Source organism: Phalacrocorax carbo, chromosome 3 (assembly GCF_963921805.1).
Source record: "Phalacrocorax carbo chromosome 3, bPhaCar2.1, whole genome shotgun sequence".
Taxonomy (NCBI): Eukaryota; Metazoa; Chordata; class Aves; order Suliformes; family Phalacrocoracidae; genus Phalacrocorax; species Phalacrocorax carbo.
This window is the reverse complement of record NC_087515.1, coordinates 20665729-20686616: the sequence shown is the minus strand read 5'-3', so window position 1 is coordinate 20686616 and position 20888 is coordinate 20665729.

Sequence of the window (20888 nt, the reverse complement as noted above, 5' to 3'; positions counted from 1 at the left end):
ACTATGGTTGTTTCACAGCACTTCCTTGTCTACAGTCTGTAACCTCTGACTATTTCTTGTAAACCTTTCGGGAAGGAAATATAGCTTTGTTTTACATTTGTAGCTCATCTGAACAGCACAGTCCAGATCTATGATAAGGATTCTTTAAAGCTACTGTGCTATTAATGGCAACAGAACTGCAACCATGATACCTTAAGAGAGGAGTTATAAATGAGTCACAAAATAATCTTACATATTTTGTTCACAGGATGATGTTTTCCCTCACTAAGGCTCATGCAGCGCATAGGGCAGAAAATGAGAGAAGCATTCTCAAAAAAAAGATGGCAGATTCATCATATGTGGTAAAATGCTTGTAAGAACCAAATTTTGATATGGACATCTTCATCACAGAAAATGACTGGGAAAACTTTTCAGGGACATTTGTGCATGCCCTTGCTCCAAAGGGCTAAGCCTCTAGGTCCTACCTGTTCTACACCTTCTTACTAGTTGATGGTAAGTCTGAGTTGCAATATGTTATGTGCTCATAAACTACACAGTTAAGACTCATGAAATAAGTACACCAGACAGTCACAGTTTGCCTCTTCCAAAGACCTGAAGTGGTACTTTGATGACTTCCCTTAGGCAGGCTGTAACACTTATTTCCTCAAGTGGAAGAATCTACTCACTATGTCCTTCTGTAGACATTTTGACTGGCCATTCAGTGCTCTAGCTCTCCTAGATGCAGTTAAACATCCAAGATGAAATTTTTTTTATAAATTGTGTGTACAGATATCCTCTGGGAGAGAGTACAAAGGGAGCTCTCCAGATTTCCCCAGAAGGCTCTGATACCAATGTGGCAAGGGAGCAGAGCAGCGTAGACTCACCTTCTGGTAGTTTACTTTGTTGTGCTGTGAAAAAGATCAGTGCATGAAAACATAGATGACATCCTTGCCCATGCCACTGAACCTTTAAATGAACTGTGTAGCTACAGGGGATATGTATGCTCTATGCGCAGTAGAGCTACTGTGCAGTCCCACAAACATCTTGAAGACCGTATGGCTCCCAAGACCTAACTTCATATCCATATAGTTTCTCTACAGACACCGGTGCCTTTACATTCTTTCTGCCCCCTAGATAGGTACCAGAGGGGTCTCTTTGGGGAATGCTAACTTTCTTTGTCTGTCCATGTCTACCACTTAACATTTCCAAAAGGCCTAGGAGGTGGCCAGACCAATTTCTCTTGAGTTTGCAGGGCCAACCCATGCTGCAAATTAGGCCATGTTTAACTATTCCTTAGGGGAGAACGGGCTATTACTTTCAAGAGAAAGGATTTAAGTTTCACATAAGTTGCTCATAAACCCTACCTGCTCCTGAGAACAAACCGTGTAGATGGGCTGCTTATCTGATCAGAAGCCCTGCCTGAACACCACTTGGAAGGCAGTGTAAATGTACTCAAGGTGGTTGTTGTGTGAGGAAGGTTATGGTCTGGCCCTAATTTTGTTGGAAATGGGACATATGTGACTGCAATTAATTGACTAGAAAATCTTGTGGTCTGAGTGGGCCCTAAAAATAAACCAAACATATTGCACATGCACAGAGGAGGAGAGGAAAGCATTGCCACCTCATAATGGCAGTCCTGAAGATTTAGAATAAGTTTACCATCAAATAATACACCAAAGCTTTAATGCAAACCTGTATTTGATTCAAATTACTCATGCTGTGGTAGTTTAAACATACATCCTTCTTTATATAGCCTTGATCAAAGCTGGCAGGCAAAATACAAAGAGCAGTGTCAATTAAACTCTATGGGTGGAGAGGAATGTATGCAACATAAACGAGAAGTAGCAGTATGACAGGGATTCTTGCCGTCTTTTGTTTAGCAGCAGTTGATGCGTAGTTCAGATGGACACTTCATCCATGAAGTGATGCTATAATCAGATTCACACAGGAAATGCATCATTTTCAGGCATCATGTGTCAGCTTTCCCTCAGGATAAAGCACGCTGGGAAAGCATGGTTTAAATAATGATGCATGTCACCCGCTGAAGATAAATCTCACTATTTGCAGCCTTCTCCGTTCCTAGGAAATGAAAATCACTGCAGGTGTCACAGGCAGATACCTCAGTGTGGAAAATGCTGTGATTTTAATGCAATCTACAGGAATGCTTACTCACCATCTGAGCTCATTTTGGCTAGAAGCTGTAACTCAGTTTTTTCTTGCAGTTACCTGTGGGGTGGAAGAAAGGTGTCATCTGGAAAGCCATTCACATGTGTCTTCAAATCGTCTTTGAACATGTGAGTAGGGAGATCCCTACCCATTCAGTCTGGAGCCAAGTACCCAGTGCCACAGTTGTAGTAGAGGTAAATCACTGTTCTCCAACAGATGTCGGGGGCTCTGACTCTCTAGGGAGACTCGCTCAGGCTTCCCGTGCAATAAAAAATAGCACCCATGCATTTTCCTGAATAAGGGATTAAGTGCTGCAGACTTCAATACATGAAAAATGTTTGTGCACAAATATATATATTTGAATGTTTATATATATATGCATACACATATGTTTTCCTACTAGTAAAACAACCGACTGCTTTAATAAACTGCTTTCATTCTGAGATCATAATCACTCTTGCATGCATATGTGCACACACACAAAGGGATGGAGACAACTGGATCTCTAAATAGAAACGTACACATTCTGGCTTGTTTTGACTTTGCTTTTCTCTCCAAGCCTCCCAGGCAAATGGCAGAAAGGCTCTGAATCTTTCCAAGTGAGCCTCCTGAGGCTTGTTTGCCTGAGTTCAGGCCTCTCACAGGGAGCACACTGAGCTGAGCTACCTAAAAATCTGCCCTGCATCCATTCTGGCATCCGTGTTGGGTATGTGAACAAGATTATATTACCTTCTTGAGGTAGGCTTAAGAGTTATGTCATGTATTTAAGAGATATCAATAGTGCATGTGAAGTGTGCGCACTCCTGAAAGCAAAAGGATTGCATTGTGACATGCAAAGTGATAGGAACAACCAGCCTCAGGTTTCCTCAGCCCCAGTGAGCAGTTTAATAAGGCTTCATGATGCATGTCACCTCTCCTGCCATGCCCATAGGAAACGCTGCATGTCTTTATTCCTTGTGCATGCTATACCACTTCATCTGTAATTATAAATATATGTTTACTGTCACTTCAAAGCTTCCCCTTGACAGGGGTGTTCCCTTTTCAGGGATTTTGGATCTCTGACATTCCTTCTTCAGAAACTCCGGAGGAGGGTGTGATAGCTTCCTGCTGACAGTTACCTTTGTTCAAAGGGACTGCCAGAGAAAACCCATTGCAATGTAAAGGGAGAATTTACTTTTGTGTCACCCATTGGACATGCATTGGCTTTTAAAACAGGAGGCCATTTTCTATGCTCAGCTGAAGTTTTTTTACCTGGATGATATTTAATGATGGGTACAGAGAGCAGATTTGTAAGACATAGAAAGGTTAGCAGCAGTTTAGACTTTCTATCAGGTAGGTCTGTTGAACAAAAAAACCTACTCCTTGCATTTATTTTATACAGTCCAGCCATGGGACCTGGAACTTGTCTAACAGAGTTATTCCTTTTGTGGCATTTTCCTGTGAACTGGCCATTTTTTTAGAAGTATCCATCTGTCAGTTTATCATATTATTATATTACAGTACCATCTAGAGGTCCCAAATGGGATCAGGGCTCTACATAGCAGGTGTAAAATCCAGTTGTCTTCCAGGCAATAAAGTGTACAACCTGAGTAGATGACAGAAAAGAAAGATCATTGTGCCTATTTTATACATTTCAGAACTGTCTCTATTTTATAAATTATGCATACCATCAGACAAAGAATACAGACTAGGTCTGTAATTTTGGATAGGACTATAGTGCTTTTAAAGATAGCCCACTGCCTTACATAGATTCCACAAGGAATCTGCTGGATTTCTGGCTATCTGGCAGCTATCAAGAGCTCCCAGACAAAAAGGCTGTTGTGTGGATCAGCACATCTCAGACACATCCAGTAACTTCCTTTGGACTAGCTGAGAGGTATAGAAATAAGAGACAGCGCTGGGATGGGAACAATGACTGCTGAGTGTTGATCACAAGGCTCTCCTGCCACCTTACTGTTCATTGGTCATAGCCACCCAAAAATGAGTACAACATTGTCTGGCAAAGTTTCATCTTCTTTGTAAGGGGCTCATATTTCTGAAAGTCTTTACATCATGCAGGATTTATGAATATATTTCTGAGAGGGTGAGTTTCCAGACCTCTACCCCTTGACCTAAAGAAAGTGTTTTCATAGACTTCCTATGAAAAGCCCACAGTGTAATGTCATTGAAGACGGCAGTACTACAAACCTGAATCCATGGCAACTTTGGGCCATGATTTAGAACTACTAAAGTGACCTAGAACCCATAAGCAGTTTGAAATATCTTTACTTAGATAGGTTGAGCATTATCCTCCAATAAGGCGGCAAGGCAGTAGTTGATCCCAATGGAGGTAAACTAATACAATAAGTTTATACAAATGACCAGATCCAAATTGCCTAATTTAGGTAGAGCAGCACTTAACTACAAGTCACTTTAGCCCCAGGAAGATGACCCGGTGCATCTAAATGAGTCAGGTAGACCAAATGTACAGTTAATAGAGGGAGGTAGGAGTCTCTGAATGGCAATCCAGAAAGCTGGTGAGTTGGGTGGGAACTGTGAAAAACCAAATTACAAAATATGCTACATGCACAGGGGGGAAATATCTGAAAACTTTACCTGCTTCAGGACCTCAGATGCTTTCATTAACCTGGGGACGAGAATGCTTTTCTGAGATTATTGGTGAAGAGGGATATCAGCACCAAAAAAAGAGGGTAGAGAAAATGTTAGATCTTAATGTTAGGGCATTTATATAGAAAGCAAAACATCCCCAGGACATTACCAAGTTGAAGAGGTGTTACTCTACATCCCAGAATCTACCTCCAGTCTATTAGGCATTCATATCAACATCACATTCTTCCCTCCTGCTCAAGCTGGCTTGCTGCATGGCTGGGAATGCAAAATCACAAGGCCAGGAAGGATGGCAAGAGCAATGGCAGCCCCGCACTACAGGCAGAATGCTCAGCTGGGAGGGCAGAGCCCTAGCCTGCCGTTCGCTCCCACCTGTCCCTTTCTTTCTTGCCCTTTTTCTGCTCCGTTAGCATATACAGAGCCTGACAGGGTGCTTTGAAGCGCAGCACAGAGGTGCCCTGAGGGTCTAGTGGTGCTGAAAAGCAGGCAGCCTGGGCTTTCTTCTGGAACTTAAATACATTCCTGAGCCAGGTTATCAGGATCTAGTTCAAAGAAACTAGACTGGCAATTTTTTTAAGTAGTCAGTGTAACAAAGTATTTATACTGCTGTAGGGTTTAGCTGTCCTGTGCCTTAGGTCTTCTGAACTCCCTCTCAGCTCCATGTGACTGTCCATAGTGTTGTCACCTGATACCTTCATCTTGGACTTAGACTGGCATTGAGTTACAAAGCTCACACCATCTCATAGTCAAATGCTTCACTAATTAATGCGTCATGTTATACAGGCCTCAGGTCTAAAAAGGCTCATCCTCCCAGCTTTATTGAAGATACAAAACTGTTGGCCGCATGATAGAAGGAAAAACACTGAGTACTGAAAGGGAGACAGCAAATATTTACTTCAGTCTGTACCTCTGTTTGGGCTTTGACAGTGTGCAGGATAAAGTGTGTCTTGGATGCATTAATTCTACCAGGAAACCTGGTCTTTCTTTTGGTCTTGTGGCAAGAGAGGTCCAAGATTTTGCAGTCCAGCATCCTATGTTGACATCAGTTGAGACTGCAACATTTCTGAAGTTTCACATTATGACACTTTGTCTTACCTGCTCTTATCTGAACCTAGCAAGAACGGTGAATGTTCAGCTCTTCTGCTACCGCACGCTTACATACCCAACCCCCCTGAACTGTGTCTTTACCAATGGACTGTATTGTCTGCATTTTTTTGTAAATGTGGAGGGGGTTTTGTGACCTGGGATCTACTATAGTTTCTTTGGTTACATTTAATCTCATTTCTGTACACCTACTAATCAGGTGTTCGAGACCTCTTACGTGTTTTTGATAAGCCCTTATTAATCCGTTAAGGGTACAAAGTCAAACTTCAAGCATGAAGAGGAAATCTGTTCCTTCTGTCATTGCATGTCAGGGTATTTGGGGCCATCTGCTAACACTGACTATATTGGCATATATTTAAGGAATGTCACATAGCTACATGAACACTCTTCCCTGCGGACTGGGGTGGGATCAAAGTGCATGGGGTGAGGAGTGCGGCGGATGCCAGCATGAGAGATGAGAAAGGACACCAGATCCTCTGTGCTGGACCCAACTCTGGTCTCATAAGAACTATGCAAAGCTTAGGTGGGCTTTGTTGTGAGAAACTTGTTTTTCTAAAAAGAGGGCAGCGGAACTCATACCCTGAGGTGAAATCTCATATAGGACCCTGGCAATTTAGGCTGTAGAAAAGGAACTATGAACCAAGAAAATTAGATGTTACAATTAATTTTTAATAGGAAACAGGACTGATCTTGAAGAAAGTTCCTATGGACCAACATGACAGATACTGTATTTTGTGGTATCTGGCATTAAAGAAAGATGGCTTGTGCTAGACACTAGATACCCTTGTAACTGTGGACCTAAGGGCCTAAGACTTCTGGATAGTTGGGCTACAGGTCACTCAGCTCTATACAAATTGCCTGTAAAAGCACACTCTGGTGGCTGGCTTCGTGCCATTGTACCTGTCCCAGTGGAGGCTAAATACTGTGTTGTATGACTGACCTACATATCACTACATAAGAAGAGAAATGTTCCCTGCTACAGTTTCTGCCAAGTGCTATAGAGCTCTGATTGGACAGATGACTGATGGCAAATGCACTCCTAATAAAGCCAATGCCATTAAGTTAGAAAATGAGGCTGCTGTCATGTATGAGTGGTGGCAGAAGCATTTCTAGCTTAACAAGGTCTGACAAGACCTCCTCAACATGCTCAAATGAAATCATTGTCAACACCTAATCAGTTAAGAAGGTAATGGATTATTTAAAAGAATTTAAACCGTAGCTGCATTAGCTTATTTGGAAAGAAGGAACATGTGACTCTTACAGACAATGTAAAATATTTTAACAGTTGTCACATTTGCCAGGTTTGAGGAGAAGCTGCTTTAACCTGAACAGCTGAGATGTGTACTGCAGCATGGCGGCATAATGTAGGGCATGTCATGAATCTATGGACAAAGGAATTTGCAAGCTTTATCAGTCACTGCCTGGGTGTGCATAACAGGTTGGCTCGATGAAATATACATGAACAGCATCTGTTTCTGCTTTTAAGACCACAGTGTGCAATGTGAACCATCACCCACTGGATAGGAACTGGGTGATAGGGTGAGAATCCAGCACTTTAGTGAGCAACAGGGAAAGTATTTGCTGTCATTGCTGGGAAGATAGTGAAACAGGCTGAAAGGACTGTGGACAAATGGCCTGAACTCAAGTTTTCTTAGTCTCTCATGAGCAAACTAGAGAAGCTAGAACCGTATCTAACAATCTCAGATAGGGATTGGATAGCGCTATAGCTCTTCTGTACATACATAGTCACTCTAATGGATTAGAATAAATCCCTTGCCTTGGGGCGTAGTCACTGCCTAACTCGTGAAAATGAGGCAGATATTTGCAGGGTGCTGACACAAGAGGGTTCTTGCGCCTCTCACTGCAGCATCTGCAATGAGTCAGTGCGGACCAGGCGGATGCTGTGTCTGACACCATGTGCCTATTCACAGAATCACAGGATGGTAGGGGTTGGAAGGGACCTCTGGAGATCATCTTGTCCAACCCCCCTGCTTGAGCAGGCACACCTAAAGCAGGGGGCACAGGAACACATCCAGGCGGGTTTTGAATGTCTCCAGGGAAGGAGACTCCACAGCCTCCCTGGGCAGCCTGTTCCACTGCTGTTACCCTCACAGAGGGTATTCCTGTGTTCCTGCAAAAAAAAAAAAAGCACTTTAGAAAACAACTCTGGGTGCCACCACCTAGCTAGGTTGGAGGTGCTGACGCTTCTCACCTGAGAAAACAGGCAGCGTACTGCACTGAACTGCACTGGCTTCCCAACTGCTCCTTCCATCCCCATCCCAAGGCCACCCCTGTGTCTTCCCACTCCAGCCCCCAGTGTTGGCAACAAGTCCTTTTCCCCAGCACTCCCTGCCCCCTCTGTTAAAACAGGCTCACGCCTCGCCACTGGAGCAGAAGACCTGCGAGGCCAGCTTTGCCTTCACAATGGTTTACATGAGGAGTGACTCCACTGAAGTTGTTTCAGTCAACAACCACAGAACTGGAGGAGGCCAAATAAGAACCGGGGCCCTCTAATCTTTTTTTTTTGCTTCTCACTTCTGCTACTGAGAACCACCTGAAACATGTCGGGTGTGCGCAGCGTGCAAGCCTGAGGCCTTCACGTCTGAGACCCCCTGCAGTTATTAACGTACTGCATCTAAGTAACACAGGGCCCGAGTGCTTTGAATGTAACACCTTCACTACATTTTAATGGGTCTTCAAGTGTCATAAAGTATCGTTCTGTCATAAAAGATGGCAATTTCTAACAGACAAGGAGAATGGGAATCACAAAGTTTTTCTTCTTTAAAATACTGCTAATAATTAGTTCCCAGCCACAGCTCTCTAAAAGTGAGAAGCTCTAATTAGCTTATTAGTGCGTCTAATAGAGCTTGGAAATAGAAAGGCTTGTCTCTCTCCCGTAGCCTCCAAAGCAGTGTCAAACGTTCAGCGATGTCTCCAATCCCCTGCTACGGCTCCTCTCGCCGAGATGTTTGGAGGGCCGCGGGACCGCCCGGGAGCGCCCCCGCCCCCCGCCGCCGCCGCGCCGCCGCCGCCGCGCCAGCAGGTGGCGCCCCGCCCTCAGCCTGGGCCGCCGGCGGCGCCCCCGACCGCGGCCGCCCGCAGGTGCCCGCCCGGGGCGGGGCGATGGCGGCGGGGCCGCCGAGCTGCCCGGCCGGAGGGGCTCCCCGCTCCCCGCCCCGGGGAGCGCCCACCGCCCGCGGTCCCCGGGCCGTCCCGCCCGGGCGGGGGCTGCTGCGGGACCGGCCGCGGGAGGCGGGCGGCGGGCGGCGGCAGGAGGGGAGGGCGGCGGGTGCGATTGCCGAGCTAGCTGGGAGCCAGGGAGGTGTGACGGCGTGGGTTGCACCATGAAGTCTGGGGAACGGGTGGATTACGAGAGGGTGGCTTCACGGGAGCGGGTGGGTGACGCGAGAAATAGTTGCATTATTTATTTTGTAAGAATACTCTTCAAGCCGACGTGCGTTACTTCAAGTTAAATCACGCATCAATCACCTTTCATGTGAAAGCGGTTGTTAAAAGGAACTGAAGAGGAAGCAGAACATCACAACATGGACACATCTCCTGGAGAAGACAGCGCTAAATCTCCTGTGCTGTCAATGTGCTGCAGCCAGCACAAGGACGCTGGAACTTGTTCACTCTTCCCAAACCTACGACTACTGGAAACTGTGGTGTAACACCAGACTCAGGCACCCCAGCCTCCAGCAGGCTGAGCGTGCCTCACCTGGGGCAGACAGGGACCTTCCTGCAAGTAAATGGTATGGGGAGCAGCTCCTCAGCTACAGGTTTCAAGACTAAAATGGATTTCAAGACTGATCCATTTGGTCCTTGTTAGCATGCTTGGAGAAGTGGAGAATGGGGCCAAAATCCAGTGTTAGGTAGCACGGGTCCCCTCACAGCGAGGTGTGGAAGTCAGGACAGCTACACAAGAGACGAACAGAAAAGCCACTTAAGAGAGGATATTGATCAGTCTGGCCTGTGACTGTGGCAAGTGGACTGCCGTTTTTTGTGGAAGCTGAAAAAATGAAATTATGTTTGGGTAGGTGATAGAGAGTCAAGGAGGGATTAATTGATGCTAGAGGAGAAGAGACTATTTCTTGGTACAAGTGAAGACCATTTTGTTGCAGTATGTTGATCAGAGTTGATGTCTCCTCTGTAACATGTCAGTTGGACCCAATAAAAGATCTGGTTTATTTTGCACTTGGCGCCTAGACTTCAAAACCCTGAGCTCCATCCAAATCCTCTGCGGGCACCCTGCCTACCATCAACACTTCTCCCTTCTTTCTAACCTGGGGTTTCTGGTTACTCCAGATGGAGCAGGTCTTCGAAGTGAGGGGAGGGGTACTCGTCATACCTCACCCATTACTTTGTGAGTGGTCCAAATTGCCATGCTGACAGTTTCACGCCGACGACCTCATCCTTCTCAGATGGTGCTGCCTGTACTTCTAAAGCCAGTGCCTGCAGGCAGGAGAGAAAGTGATGAGTCCTGCTCTGTCCACGGACTTTGCCCTCTTTACGCCATGTGTATAAATGGGGAACGCTCCACCCATGTTACCAGTCCAGAACCTTCTGTGCTATTCTAGGGTTTTCTGAGCTCCCTTCTTTCTCAAGAAGGTTCCCCATTTCCTTTCTGTGGGGTGAAAACTGGAGGGCTTCTCCCAGTCTGCTCTAAAGTGGATGTTCAAGAGCCACTTCATTTTGAGATTGATACATTAAGAGATAAACCACAGATGTTGTGAGGAACAGGGTGAGATCCTCACCACAACAAAAGAAAAATATTTAATACAGATCTCATCAATAACTTGTTTCCTTTCTTTCCCCACAAAGCTGACCTTTCTTGATTAGATGATTCTGCATTTTCAGATAGAAAATTAATGTTATTGTGAATTCCTCTTAGTTTTGATCACAGCAGGAGTTTTCCACTTCTAGGTTGCCTTGCTGGCTGTATGCAACCTGCCATGAGCCCATTGAGCCCAAACCTTGTCTTAGAAGCTCCAAGGGTCTTCTCCCTAATATTACGTCAGTTGTGTGAGAGGGAATGCTGAGGTCCTCTGGGAAAAAGAATGACCAGGAGTGGTCTGTGGCAAACCAATTCATTCAGCCAACAGGCTGCTCCTTGCTTGGGTTCCAATTGCTCCAGGGGAAAAAAAACCCAAGCAAACAAACAAAAAAAACTCCAAACAAGTGGCTGGAAGTGCACTAAATTAATTATCCCACGTGAGAACATTCTCTCACTACCATCAAGCTTCCTGGCCTCTCCTCACACCTGGGGCTAAAAATTGGTTCTTTTTTTATACCGCATGTGCAATAAACTCATCACTTCAGGGCAGTATTTTACATGTGCAAACTGCAGGGATGTTGGGAAAGAATCCTGACAACGAAAATTAATCATTCATTTTCCTATGTTATCACAAAACTGGATGATGAAAGAGGTACAGTAACTATATGTGTATTTTATTAGATTGTTTCATAGTGAAATATTAACTGGAAATTAACTTTAAATTCCTGAGAGTATGCATGAAGTTGGAAAGGTGCCTGAATAGCTCTGAATAAAACCATCACGTTTAATGGTAGTGTATCAAATTAAGAAAGGAGTATTTAGTGAGAGCAGTGTTTGACATCATCTTTGACATCTTCATTAACCATCAGAGAGAATACAATATGTATCACTGACACTTTAAAATGACACTGGGTTAGGAAATGTTGCTGAACTGAGAATGAGGCTGGGCTATTTTACAGCCCTATCTGGCTTCTGGCTTCTCTGCTTCCCCTCCAGCCCTCCTCAGCCAGTACTGCTGCACCAGCTGGAGACTGCAGTGCTGGTGGTTTACACCTGAGCGAGGAGCACTGGGACTAGCAACAACAGGTTTCCAAGTCTGTATTTGGGAAGTACGCGAAATGTTGCACAAACTCTTCTGACCTACCCAGGAGTCGGCATTATTCACTCCTTGGAAAGTAGGGTTTTGCAAGAAATGAGGAAATGCTAATTACACAAATGTCTCTTCTCAACACACATGAACACAAGCAGATTTCGTAGATGAGATGTCAGTGAGCACTGGTAGCCATGGGTCCGTGGGCTAGTGTGGGGTGGATAAGACCCAGCACCTGTTTGCCCCTCCCTTCTCAGCTTCACACCAGGGGCTGCCCACCGCCGTGCTGGGTTCTGCCTGCATGCTCAGTCTGCTCTGCCGATTGCTGGGTCACTAACCGTGCTGCAGCTCTGGCTTGCTGACACCGTTTCATTTCTGCATGACATAACAGAACAGGCCTTGGAGATTCCTTTATAATGCCACAGATAGACATAAACAGATGCTCCAAACAGATGTAATCAAACACAGATGTGATCTGAAGATTCCCAGGCGGGTTCTGGGGTCTAGCCAAACTACACATAGAGCAGACTGATGGGCAAGCTAGAAATGTGGTAAGGGGCTCACCTTTCCACCCTGTTGATGCTGGCTAAGCAGAGGGGCTAGGTATGGCAGATACAAACATGCACCAGGTGCTGGGGGGTACCTGGGGGTGGCCAGGCTGCAGGATGGGCCCCATCACCCTCTGTGTAGTGCCTGCTCCTGCCCCTGCCCCGCGCTGGCTGCAGGGCTGCAGGCACTGTTGTCCTTGGAGGATCTTTCTTGTAGCAGGCAATCTTGTCAGGGTCAGATATTTTTTGTCCCAGAATCTACCCAAACAGCCTGCTTTTCCACTGTGACCCTTTCCTTCTAGTGGGCAGTGAGTGACAACAGGTGGGTGAGTTTTCTGCAACTAGCAGAGAAGGCAGTAAACATGTTCCTGCTCATATAAAATCACTTATCTTGGAGCACGCTCATTAAAGGGAAGTAGAGGAGGTTGTGGAATAAGGAAAGCGGGGGAGTTAATGCCAGAAATAGAGTGTGGGGAGAATGGGTCTTTCTTTCCATGTCATCCCTGTGTCTGGTGCTGCCGTTGGGTTTCCACTGATTCCCCAGGTCTCCTTTTCCAGAAGCCCCTGGTTCTCTGTCTCACGAAAGAGGACACATTTGCTGGAGGATTGTGGGGAAGACAGGTCAGAAGGTGAACAGAGACAAAAAGAATAGTTTTACAGGAAGAATAGTGCCACCTAGAGCAAGCCTCAAATTGGAGGTGTGTGTCTGGTGGGGGCAGGGAGAGTTGGACTCATTTCAAGGAAATTTTGTCTCAAGGATTTCCTCATTTAAGATCCTAGAATATGAGGGTGGAAAAAAATCCTCAAGATGTAGTTATCTAAGCAAACGTGATGTGCCTTTCTATGAGAGAGAAGTAATCACTTCTTAAATTGACTCATGCTATGGGCTTGATCCAAAGTCAATGGAAAAACTCTGACTGACTTCACGGATCCTTGGGGTGTAGGTGGGAACTTTGCCATTGTCTTCAAAAGGAACAGGGCCAGGCCTTTGCTCCTGGCTGAAAAACAAATGCCAGGAAAAGACACAAATCCTTTTCAAGTGCTCTAGAAATAATTTATTATTTGAATTTCTATAGCTTTACCGTTGTTAATAACATTAAACACCCACGAATCTATGTTTTAAAGCATATTGTGCCTAAATAGAAAATCTACACATATCTGCTTACATGCTTGTTGTTAAAAAATCACTTAATAGAAAAAGTAATCGTATAACCCTTGTATAGATCAAAGGCAACATGTTAAAGAGCACCATGAGTCCATTACGATTAAGATCAACAGTTTTCTGATTCGTGCACATGAACACATTGCTTTTCACAACAGCTATTTTATTTAGCTTTTCTTAATAGAAGTGAGCTGGGTGATAGTAGCTATGATTTCAACAGGCAGGGCAGATGGGGATTATGCTAATTAATTTGAAGACAATATGAAAAATATTAATAGCAAACATAAAACACGCATTTGTCAAAGTCCATATTCCCTGCAGAAAAAGAAGGGAGAATTTTAACAGCCTCTCTGTGTAAAAACGTCGTAAGACAGTGAAATTGTTGAAAAGTTTTGGAGAGGTCTTTTGAAATGGAGGAGTCGGTTTAAATTTATAGTTGTATCTAAATGTATGTTAATGTACAGTATATATACAGTAATATTGTTAGAAAGAGGCAGAGATTGAAAAACACAGTGGTGTGAACAAAGACAAAAAAACATTCGATTGAGATTCAGAACACTTTCTGAGTTTTTTCGACGTCCCGTTTCTTTAATTTTATTTAGATTTTCCAACTCTATAAATAGGAAACACCAAACTGAACTGATTTTGACCTGAGCTGCCCTTGTCACCAAAGCTGTTGCTGGGAAGTAACTGACTTTCATCGACTCCAGATTCATCTAGGGATGATTTCAGCGTGTGGTTTGCGTTCAAGAATGCCCTGTAAATATAAACAACTCTTACGACTCGAGTACATTTAATGACAAAAATGTGCTAATGCCGTGCTGACGACATTCGCCCTTGCATTACATTCCTTATAAGGGTGATGCTGCTCGACACGGCCAGCCGGGCTGCGGGGCGGCCCAGGCCAGCGGCCAGCCCTCACGCCCTCTCCTCGTCTTTGCTCCGAGTCAAATAACATAAAGCAAAAGTGTGTTTTTCCCCCTAGAGGAGCGCGGGGCTCAGGGTGTCTGCAGAGACCGTCTCCCACGCTGCCTCACCTTTGGGAACACGAAACGTCCGGGAAACGGGGGAGTAAACCCGCCTCTCCCCCTAAAACTCTTGCTGCTCCGGGCTGCGAAGAGGCTGACTGGGGAGGGGAGAGACCCCTAGCCCCCACGCCGCCGCGGGACGGAGAAGGGCGGCTCCGCCGGGGCCCCTGCACCTGGGGCGGCGAGGGGCGACGGGGACGCGCGGGGGCAGCGCCCGCGGGGGTGCGCGGGGAGCGGCCGGGCACGTGCTGCCGGCCCGGCCGCGCCGCCGGCGCTGCGGGGAAGGTTCGTTCCTTCCCTGGTCCCGCTCGCAGGGCCGAGCGAGGCGCGGGGCTGGGCTCCCCGGGGGCCGGGCGGGGGTCTGGGGGTCAGCGGCCGGGAAGGGCCCAGCCCCCGGGGCCGCTGCAAGGACAGCACCTGCCCCGCCGAAGAAGTGCTTTTCATTAAGGGCGGTAAGGACCTCCCGCTCGGCCCGGAGGAAGCCGAGTCAAGTGCTTTTGCACTCGCGGCCGGGATCGTTCCTTCAATGACGGCTTTGCCCGAGCTGCTAGACCCCCGTTAAAGTTAAGGCAATAGGAGGGCTAAGAAAGCCCCCGGAGCCCCGGCTGCCGGAGGGGCCCCCGCCACGCCAGCGACCCCCGCGGGCCCCACAGGCAGTGGGCTGCCCCCTGCTCCCCCCGTCTGCCCCCATCACCCCGGTACCGCTTCTCTTTCCAACACGTCCCGAAAGGACAGAGAGGGGCAAAGGGTTTGCTCTCCTATTTTCACATTTCAGGGGAAAATGTTACTTTTCCCGACGTAACATTTCCTTCCCCCGCCTCTTTGCCTTCCCTGCTGGAAAAAGAAGGAACCCAGCGAGGCCCCTGGGCCGGCCCAAGGGACAAGGGTGACTTTCGGCAAGGCCGCCGCCGTGGCTCTGGGCCGCCGGTGCCCCCTCGGGGGAGCCCCCCGGTGCCGGTGCCCCGCGCCGCAGGCGCGCCTTTGACCCGGGCACGTCGGCGCTCGCCCGGCTTGTGTCCCTGCGCCCAGCACCGCCGGGAAGGCGTTTGAGAAGGTGCGCAAGGCATGGGGAGAGAGGGGGGAGCCTGCCCCAAGGCGGGGTAAGGGCGGGCGGGGGGAGCACCGCAGGCTGCCGGGACCTGCCCTCACCAACATTAAACCCACACACGAGGCTTTGTCGGCTCGATTGGTCCCTCTGAGGCGGCATCTTTCGAAGGCTGCAAAGAAAATACTGTATTGCAGTCACTGTAATCCACGGTTTTCATTTACTATTATTCAATCAGGATTTATCTCTGTTTTTTTTAGGAGGCTACTTTTCCAGGACTGTTACTCGATACTGATCCATTAAATCATTCCAGCTGAGAGATTAAATGTATGATTTGCAACCAGCTGGATTTCTTAAATGGTGTCTTCGCCTCTCTTCAGATTATGAGCAGATTCGACGAGAAAACACTTTGCTTTGGCATGGAACATGGCACATTTGCCCGAAGATTACCACACGGAGTTCATTCAATGCCAACAGTATTCTCTTCCTTTCTTTACACTGGATTAGATTTCCCCCAGCCATAAAATGCCTCCAAAAGCGAGATACCATCAAAATGGCAACGCATGCCAACCGAGCGGGTAGGCAGTAGCCTTAAGCCTTCTCCCGCAGTGACACCCCAGCCCCTCCCCGCCTTTCGCAGGGCTGCCCCGGCTCCCAAGAACCCGTCCAAACGGCGCGGCCCCCGGGGAGGTGGAGCCGGGGCGCCGCCTGGCACCTGTCGGGGGCTGGGATCCCCCCGCACCGCAGGCCGGCCGCGGGGTCATTTTGTGGCCTTGGCGGGCGGAGGGGGTGAAAGGCAGGCAGAGGGGAGCCTGCGCCCCCCTGGCCGCTGCTCTCCGTCGTGCCTTCCCAGCCGCCGGGTGTGCGGGGAACGGTTTCGGGCAGCCCCTCGGCCCACCCCCCCCGGGCACCCAGGCTCTCCGTGGGGCACAAGCCGCCTCGCCGCCCGTGCGGGGCCCCCGGCGAGGGCCGGGCGGCGGGAGGTGGGGACGGGCAGTGTAATGGCCCGGTCCTTTCCTCCCCCGCCGGGCTCGGGGGGTTTGTTTCAAATTAATGGTGACGGCAGCAGCGCCCGGGTGACTATCGTCGTCAAGGCGGCTTTATTTCCCATCGCCCGGCAGTAGTCGAGGTAATAAAATATACCCGATTTAGAGTAATTATGGGAGAGCGACTGGCCGCCCTCCACCTCCGGAGATCCCCCGCGGGGACGGCATCTGGGGACTGGCAGAAATAACCATCCGACCTCAAAGTAATAGCCTGTAGGTGGGAAACACCGGCGCTTTCGCTGTGCCGGCCTCGCCCGAAAAATAAAAGAAACAAGAAGCGCCCCTTCTAAACTCGAAGGGATCTGGGGCTTTTCTCCGGCCGAAACCACCCCACAGAGCCGCGGCACCGCGGGGATCTGCCGCACCTATGGAGGAGAAAGCCCTGGCAATTTCTGGGCGCACTCGGGGAGACGGAGCCCGGCTCCGCACCCACGCGCAGCAGCGGAGCCCGGGGTCGGCATCGCCTCTTGCCTCCCACCGCCTCGGTTTCTGCTAAAATCGCGAGTGAGGTGGGACCGTCCACCTCCGACCCTTTTAATTTGGGAAGGCAGCGAGGTGAGCCACGGAGAGACAGAGCCTACGCCCGCGCCATTCTCTCCACGGCCACCCGTGGGACCCCCGCCGCCCGGCTCCGCGCCCCGCGCAGCGCTGCCAGCACCTCCCTGCCCCACGTCTGCTTTCGTTTGATTCCGGGAGGTTTCCAAACCGTCCTGACTTTCCAGTTGTTGATGTTTCTGTTGGGTGTGCGCTTAAGAGCGATGTCCCAAGCTGTTTCTTAAGTTTTAAACGTCCTCTCCCTTCCCCAGCGCCGGCGGCGGCCTGGCTCGCTGCGCGGTGCGTGACACTGCGGGGTGCGGATCCTTGCCCCCAGCATCTGCCGGGCTCGTGTGTCACCGAATAGCTCAGGGTATGGAGAGAAACCCACTTGTGCCTGGCCCCGCAGCTGCGTGGAAGCCCCGTCCCCCTGCTCCGGCAGCCCCCTCCGCGCCCGCCGCCCGGGGGAGGCCGTGCCCATGCCCGTCTCCTCCGGCATGGGCACCGGTGAGCGGAGCGGGCTGGAAGGCACCAGCTACAGGGAGCTGATCCCCCACCTGCCGCGTGTGCCGGGTTGGTGGGAAGGAGCCCGCTCCCTGCGACGGGGCGGCTCCGGCTGCCGCGGCACCGAGCCGGCGGCAAGAACAGGCGGCCGCTTGCTTTCGCGGCGCCGGGGTAAAGAGACGAGGGGTCCCGGCTCGGCCCTGCTCGGGGGCGCCATTAGCTCAAGCTTTCGTGATGCTTTCCCCCCTCACGCAGCTCTCCGGAGACAACAGGACGACAGTATTTAGCCTCTTTCCATTAAACGCGTCCCGCCGAACCAGAGGGGTTCCGAGTCACCTGCTGCCCCCCGGCAGCACCCCGAGGTGTGCAGGGGGAGATGACTCCCCGACGGGTGACCGGCCATGCACCCTCGCCGCCTCCTTGTGAAGGAGTGGTGTGGGTGCCGCCCGCAGCTCGCTGCCGAGGCGGCCCCGTCCCCCGGGGCACCTGCCGCCGGGGTTTGCAAAGCACCGGGCGAAAGCCGGGCCCCGCTGAGGGGACAAGGGGTGCCAGGAGGGAAAGCGCGGAACTGCCCCCTCCCTGCGGAGGCCGGGGGCGCCCGGGGAAAGCGTGGAAGGAGAGCCAATGTCCGCTCGGAGACTGCCCAGGCTGGCTGGTCACTGTCCGGCTCCGTGGGCAGCGCGGTCGGAGCGGGGGAGTGGGAGAGGGGGAACGATGATGCCTTTACTGCTAAAGTGCTCTCGGATCAAGCCTCTGCTGTCTCCCCTGACCCCCAGCACAATTGCACGTAAAACGGCGCCTTGGAAAGGAGGGACTGGGGGTATTTCTGCCCAGACCCCAGCTCCTGCGCGGCTAGAAATCGTTCTTCCAATGTGATTCACTGGACTTTGCCCAAATTTACAACATACTGTAGGCTTTATAAAGTCCCGCTAACCCTTCACACAGACACCCCCCCACACACACACTTAGTTGGTTTTTTAGTTCCTTGCTGTTGCCAGCCAGTCTTGCCTGTGTTGACACACAGACGAGCCCCTGACAGTCACTTCTCAGACTCAGATGTCCGTCTCACACGCGGTAGTTTTAACTACTGCCTCGGTTTTCATGCTGCAGCCTATTTTTTCGAGAGAAGGGCAGCGCAAATGAATATTCCTGATGAAGGTAGCTTTCATCGGGTTCGTTACAAAATCTATTCCCCCTTCCTCCCTCCCACCCCCTAGATACACACGCCCCATACCGAGGTTTGCATTTTTCATGGCGGGACAGGCAAGTCTATAAAAGGCATGTTTGTTTTTCCTGGCTGTTTCAAATATGTATTTCCTGGAGGACTTCGCATCTAATGGGGTCATCAGAAGCACATGTGCGGTTTTCGTCTTTCCAAGTGATTTCTCCTCTCCCCCCTCGCCTTCGCCTTCGCAGCACTGTTTGCTGATGTAACATTTTACCTGTTTGTTCGCCTCAGTTCCCACTAAATATCTCCTCTGAGTCCCAGACTCTTAGTGAAGTCCCAGTTTGTTTCTGTGTGTCTGTCTGTTTTTTCAAAGGAGTCTTTCTCTCTCTCTTTTTTTTTTTCCCGTCCTTTTTTTCCTGTAGGACCCGGGTTGGGCTGGAGGCAGGAGTAGCTCATTGCTCTGCCGCCACCCCGGCCATCCCGGCCGCCGCCCGGCAGCCGCCTCCTCCCGGTGCCCCGGGGAGCAGAGCGGGACCGGCTCTGCGGAGCACCGTGTCTCGGGTGAGGGCCAATTTAGTATTTAGGGCTGGAGGTTGAGAGTTCTCTCTCAGCAGAAAAACAAAACAAAACAAACAAACAACATCCCCCCCCCACTCCCCACCCATCCACCAGCCACACAACCCCTCTCCCGTTTATATAAGTGGGAAGGAGACCTTCCCCAGCAAGGAGCCGCCTTCTCGGTGCAGGGAGGGCTGGGAGCCCCGCTCCTCGCAGCAAAATGGGAAGAAGCTGATGGCTCAGCCCAGCTCCTTAGTTTAAGTATGTATTTTTCCAAACCCCAGAGCTACTCTCCTTCAGACAAAACCCTCACCTTTTCCTTGTGTGCTGAAGCACTGAAAGTTCCCTTCAGTGTATTTTTCTTGGCTGTCTGAGCCGCCGCGTTTTGATTCACTAAGCAGAGGAAGTTAAGGAGCTCTGCAGTAAGGGCCAGTGGCCGGTGTTTTCATCGCCACCCCCCTACATTATTTGTCATGCTCAAGTGAGGGTTTGTTCAGGGCAAGAGCCTGCTCATACCGGGCTGCATTTGTTTCTCCTAAAGAAGGCAATAGATTTTGTTTCCGGGTCTGGTAACAGGAGCCCGAGCGCCTTACACAAACATCTCTGGGCAGGCAGGAGCGCTTCCAAGGCGTTTCATTCCGGGGCTGGAGCAGCCCCCCTCAAAGGCACATCGAGGCTTCAGTTAGGCCCAAACTGCTGAGTGGGGCCCAACTAACTGGTGGGGAGAAGAGGCAACGTAGCTTTCTCCAGGGTAGCCCACAAGAAATATGCCAAGCAGGCAACTTCTCTCGTGTAGGTCACGTTGAATGGCTGAAAAATGGCTTATATTATTATCCAAAGGAAAACGAAGTCACCCAGCGTTGTAGATGAGATGCGACTGTGTTTCCCAGAGGGTCCTGCTTACCCCTAAGCTCCTGCAAGGAATTGCAGAGGGAAGGCGTTTAACCAGCAAGCTCCGGCATACGTTCCCTACGCATAGGAAAATCTCTTACTCCAATAGAAATGCTTCATGTTCCCACTAGAGCCTCATGCTCCCCTTCGGGGACCGTGCCACCTCTTCGGTAGCCTGGAGGGATGCTCTCCCTTTGCGTCCAACAGCATCTCCCCAGCAGGGCGACGAGCTGCACCCTGGCAGGAGAGCCAAACACTGTTTTCTCTCTCAAATGTGCAGTTTCTCTCACAACCCTCTTCAGGGCAGCACCAGGACACTTAAAACTCATTTAATAAAGCACAGAGCTTCCCAGCAGAACGAATCTGCTCTAGTAAACCGTGAATATTCTGTGCCCTGCTATCTAAAGGAATTACTCCAGTTACAGTTCTGGGGTCCATAAATGCTGTATTCATTATGGTAAGGTTTTAGTTTGAGGGCAAATGTCACTTATATATATATATATGCGTGTGTGTGTATATATATGTATGTCTGCGTGCGTACGCAAGAGCGGCAGCGAGCGAGGTTTCCCCCCTTGCTGTCCAAACTATAGGGGCTCAACTGTGCGGTTTGCTGGCCGCATCCCGGCCTCACTCCGCGGATAGTTCCACGGGTAAAGCCTGCCGGGTCCGGACCGTCTTTTTATT